The sequence below is a fragment of the Pundamilia nyererei genome, unplaced genomic scaffold (genome assembly GCF_000239375.1).
Source record: "Pundamilia nyererei isolate P.nyererei 1_Seehausen unplaced genomic scaffold, PunNye1.0 scaffold00027, whole genome shotgun sequence".
Lineage (NCBI taxonomy): Eukaryota > Metazoa > Chordata > Actinopteri > Cichliformes > Cichlidae > Pundamilia > Pundamilia nyererei.
The window spans coordinates 92,330-98,178 of record NW_005187428.1 but is presented as its reverse complement, the minus strand read 5'-3'; positions in this window follow the sequence as shown (position 1 = coordinate 98,178).

Here is a 5,849-nt window from a genome sequence, read left to right as displayed (position 1 = left end):
ATATCTGTGTTTGTCATTTTGGTGCACTGCTAGAAAAAAACTAAACTGATTCAACATGTCATAAAATATGAAGGAATCAGCGCAGATCATTTTTTAAGAATAAATTGGTCTCCATATGATGCAATTTAGACCTCTGATAAAAGTCTTTGTAATCCAGAGGCTCTTTATTCACACCACAATATGTTGAAGGTTATTAAGAAGACTGCTGCTGTGTAAAGCAATAAAGAGTGCTCTGGCAGGTATTGTGGCCACTAGAGAAATGTTAATAGATGGAACATTTTTTTCCTCTGCAAAGTATTGTGTCTTGCCTCTTGAGCACGAGGAGAGGAAAGCAGCCTAATGAACAGTGTGTCAGTATTGTTCAGGGCTCTCTAACGAACGGTACCTTTCAAGAATCAAGTAAGACGGTGTTGCACACAGGGCACCGAGCACATCCAAATTCCCTCATAATTTTCACAGATCTGACTTTTATGCTGCACAGGCCCTGTCTATGTCTTTGATGTCCTTGCATCTTGACAGCTCCAGGACCAGCTCCCCTTTGTTTAATGAGTGTCAGAGGCTATTAGAGTTCATGTTGGATCCAGTTTAAAAAGCATCGGTTTATCTGTCCCCTCCTGTCTTATGCTGGGAATATAATTTTCTTTTAAATCACGTTTAAACAAAAATCTAAACTCTTCTTAACAATGACTAGTGGCTCGTGCCGTTTCTGCTTTACCACTCAGAGGGGAATTGACTCAAGATGCACTGAGATGCTTTAAGCCAACAAGGGTCAGAGAGTGCAGCATGAATAAGATGGCTCATTCTAGTTCGTTCTCCTGATGACTCACCTCTCATATGTGAACAGTAGTCTCTTGATAATTAAGATGAAATGCTACAGTGCAACAATATAGCCAATAATAAACATCAATCTGAAACCCTGTTGTCCAGCTGAAGTATAATAATTATATTATTGGAAATTATATCATGAAAATTATGCAAAACCTCTTTTGTGAACACACTCATCACACAAACCTTCTAAAGTTTCAAGTTAAATGTGCAATTTTTGGTATAGTTACAGAAATACATCTACTTATACTCTTTTTTTCTTGAACTCAAATACTCTTAGACTCAAAACAGATTTCTTCCAGCTTTTGATGAGGCTTTTCATGCTCTTCTAGAGTAAGATGAGACTACTCAACACATTAACACATCCGATTACAGAAACATAACCTACTTTAGAAGAAACCAGCCATGGGATTCTCTAATAGGCCTGCTAGGCTCATTGTGCAAGCACAGTTGTTTTTTAAGTTTCAAAGGAAAACGCAGCACATAAGTCACTGTACACACTCTTATTCCTGTGGTTTGTGACAGACGTGACTGAGCGCGTTAAAGCTGCATGGTAGCCAGTCTGTCCCAGTTCTGTTCCCTTTAATCAGAGGGATTTATTCACAGTGTCTGAGCATCAAGCTGCAAGAGATCTCTCTGGCTAATCTCACCCATGGCTATGGCTAACACACGCATTATGTGTATTAGAACTTACTATATCTCACAGAGTGTTTGGAAAAAGAACAACACTAACTCACTACAATAACAATGAGCATTCATGGTGCACTCTACAAGGAGAGGTCAGGGGTCACAGTGCAGGAGGTTTTGCTTAATGATACTTCAGCAGGGCAGATGCCACCTTTTGATGCACTGAGTCCTTCCCTAGTTTAGAAATACAAGGTTTACATTTGCACTCACATGATCAGTATACACCAACAACAGCTACACATACGCAGCACAGCAAAAACTACACAATAAAGAAGTAATGGCTGAAAAAAAACATGATCAAACATGCCTGTTTGTTTGGGATGCAATAAGAAAGATAAGAAACACTTCTTGATGCATTCTCAATCATCCAGGAAAGTAAATCTCCAAAAGTTGATTCTGTTCATCTGGATGTAGCGTTTTGTGGGAGAAACGTTTTGTCACTCATAACGCTACGTCCAGATGAACAGAATCAACTTTTGGAGATAAGAAACACTTATTTATCATAAAACATCATGATTAATCAAGATCTAACGAGGAGCTTAAATACAGACTGAATGTAACTATTTTGGTGTGCTATTATGTGCTAGCATTTATATGCTGATATAAAGATTAACTACAACTGCCTGCTATGCTGTGCTGTGTTATATACCAGCGGTCTCCAACCTTTTTTGCGCCACGGACCGGTTTATGCCCGACAATATTTTCACGGACCGGCCTTTAATGTGTCGTGGATAAATACAACAAAAACTAGTACCGGTACCGGAAAAAAGAAGATTTATTCATAACACACGTGAAAAGACCCAGGAAAACCGAGTTAACGATCAAAACGATAACAAAATAACACTGAAAACCAATAAAAACCCTGAAAATCATACATTTCACACATGAGCCTCAACTCTCGCGGCCCGGTACCAAACGACTCACGGACCCGGGGGTTAGGGACCGCTGTTATATACGATGTAATTATAAATACATATGTAACCATTCACACTGGACACGTACAGATTTTGTAGAGTTAGAAAAAAAGAACGGCAATTTACCCTTACAATTAAGGCTTTATTTAATATCACAGTAATTTGATTAGTTAATTGTGTGATTTTATAGTAACTTTATTTATTAATGAATCGAGTAATTTGTATTTTATTTGATATACAATTTTGTAATTTGACAGGCTTCAGTTCAAGTAAAGTACTGATTATTCTTCCTAAATAATAAAAGTTATTAATAAAGACATTATTGGAATTCGTTTAATGTGTTTTATTGAACAAACTCAGCCACACCAAATTTCTTTTAATGGTATATCAATAGTGAGGACTTGCATTTCATAGGAAAGCTCAGATACATGAGTGGGTATAAATTAAATAATTTGAGCAAATGTTTCTTTTCATATTGTAGGAAGATGAACGTTACCAGTGGGATGGGATATCTGTGCTCCCTTCCCAGCAGCTGATTATAAGACCAGTGTTTGAATTTCCAAATATCCAAGGTCTTCTAATAGCACTTCATCAATAGAATTCCAGTCTTTCACCTAATCCTGAGCTCTGTTTCAACAACTAACTAATCAGAGCAATGAATGGTCAGCTTGCGTACACTTCCTGTGACAGGGCTGCTTCTCTTTAATTAGCTCCATTTCTTTCAATGCAGAACAAACAGCAACATATGCCACTTGGTGACAGGCGTCAGTGTACACAAGAACCGGCTAGAGCTGCACCCATAAACACCTGCTGCATTCAAAACAGACGAGTTGGACGTGATGCAAAAAAATGATAGAGCATCACTGAACATGTTCCGCATGTTCTCTTTATTCTGGTGTCATATCAGATCATGTAAAAAACACAATTAGTTAAAGTGATGGCAATGGCAGTATTGCATCCCTAAATGTAACAGATTCACCAATACAAGCAGCTTAAAACATAATTCAAGGAAAAATATAAAGGATGTTTTTTAACACAGCACTTCTTGAAAAAACAAAATTAAATTAATTAATTTACTTATGTGATACTAATTTATTTTATGAAATCATTTGCCTTCATATAAGCCTTTTACACTCTAATGATGACGTCCAGATCAAGGCAAGCAAATATAACTCTCATAGGCTGATGTCTAACAAATATGAAACACAGATTAATTCATTCTTAATTTATAATTATTATATCATTATATTTGAATTCATTTATTTGGTGATTCAAAACCTTTCCACCTCTCTATAAAAGAGATTGAGCTGCTAAGCGCCCACGCTGTGTATTTTATCATTACAATATCCTTCCTTGATAACTTTATTAAAGAAGCACAAAAGGCGGTTAAGGCAAACGCAAATATCGTCGTAGCCACATCACTTTTTTGCGAGCAGCAAAGGTCAGAGGCTTTGATATCCAGGGATAACGTGAGGGGAACATTTTCATTGTCAATCTGTTGACAAGAGATAGAAAGCCAGGGAACTCAGGAAATGAACTGAAGGGGGCTTTGATTGCACCCACTGCATCACGCGTCTTTATTAACACGCCTTAACCAAGCGGATCTGAATAGGACGGGCCTTGGAATCAAAGGATGGGGACGTGACGCTGCACACGCATTCTTCATCCCTTCATTATCGCTCATCCTCCCCCAGCAACAACCGCTAGAACAGTGTTGGGGCCATTCTGCACACTTGTGACAGCTCAATTATGATAACCCTGGCTTTAGAAAATGCACTTAAAGCACATTGAAAGATCAAGTCACAAAATCATAAAAATTAAACGTCTGCTGATTTTGACAAATTCCTTTTAATCTTAAATAGTCTTCTAATTTCATTGATGCGGTCCCTCAATTTAATGTTTAATGACTGTTTCTTGGTGTAGAAGAGACTTTTATTAACTCCTCAGTCTCTCAAAGAGAACATTTCCATGTCAGTGTTTTATGTCAGTGCTTTATAAAAGCCCTTTCACAGGACGTGACCTTAAGGTTAATCCAAAATTCAGTGTGAGGGAAAATGTTATGTCATTTAAAAGACCAACACATTTGTGGGCAAAAAACAAAGAAATCACTGACATCCAACATCAGGCTCAGACAGATCTGACATGCCTCAGTGCTAGTGATGTGTATAATACGCCATCCACGCAGCGAACAGCCTGCTGTGTTGTGTTCACAGAGTCGGATCATATCAACTCTACATGAAGAATGGCAGACCGACAATAAGGTTTGGCAGGGCAGCAGGAAACATCTGGGCTTCACCCTGATCTCAGTGACATGACACGCCTGGAAGCGAGGCTCCGAGACAGAGTAGCGAGCACAGTGCAAGTCACTGGCTACAAGCAAGCTTGACAGGCCAAGCGCGATTACACTCTAGCCATTTACAGCACAAACAGGTCATGACGTCTAGATCAAGACACTGGTTACCTCAACCTACGTGGATCATGGGTGTAGCTGACGCTCAAACACGTGTTTTGTTCGGTGTTTTCTCCCCCCACATAGGGCGATCTGTCTCACGTACACTCGGGATTTCCATTAGAAAGAGCGTTCACATCAATCCAAGCTTTAATTAAAAAGCTGCTATATTCACAGAGCCTTCCTGAGCTTTGCTGGAAATGCGCAGGTTCTCTTGCTCTTCTCCATGAGTGGATGAAATGGGGTATTTGGAAACCAAATGAGTTCATTGTTGCCAGGCTCAAGCCTTTCATCTAATTTTATTGTCCTTACAAGAGTGACTGTCACCCTCTGGTAAACACTTGATGTTGTCATCAGCATTAGCATCATTACTCATATGCTTAAAAAGGTGAGCCCATATACTTATCTCAGTTTTATCTTAAATAAATATTTATATTTTTAAAATTTAATTAGATAAAAATCTAGAATTAATCAAATATACATACATTTAGAGTATTTAACAGTGCATTTTGAAGTATTTTAGAAGTAAGCATACAGGTTTGTTAATGTTTGGTTAGAAATTTCTTTTCTCAGCCTGTGAGAAGATATTTTCTCCTGTGTATGTTCCTGACAGACACAAGGAAAGAAAAAAGAAACAGTCAGAAGCATTTAAATAACCAAAGTGAGTTCATTTACTTATAACCAAATATATAACTACTACCTTATATAAAAAAAAACACTTAAAATTGTGGTTTGACATTATTAAATTTTAGTGCCAGTTGGCTGTCTTAAAAGCTCTAAATTGTGTTGACTGAAGCTGAATGTTAAGAAAAATACTTTATTCCTAAAGAGTCTGGAATCAGAACGTAGTATTAATAATGACTTGAATTCCTCATTGCAGATTATTCAGCTTTTTTTTTGCAATTTCTACACTAAAAAAAAAACACTAAAAAAGGCTTAAAGACAAATTACTTTTAATTAAACACTGTCTGTAA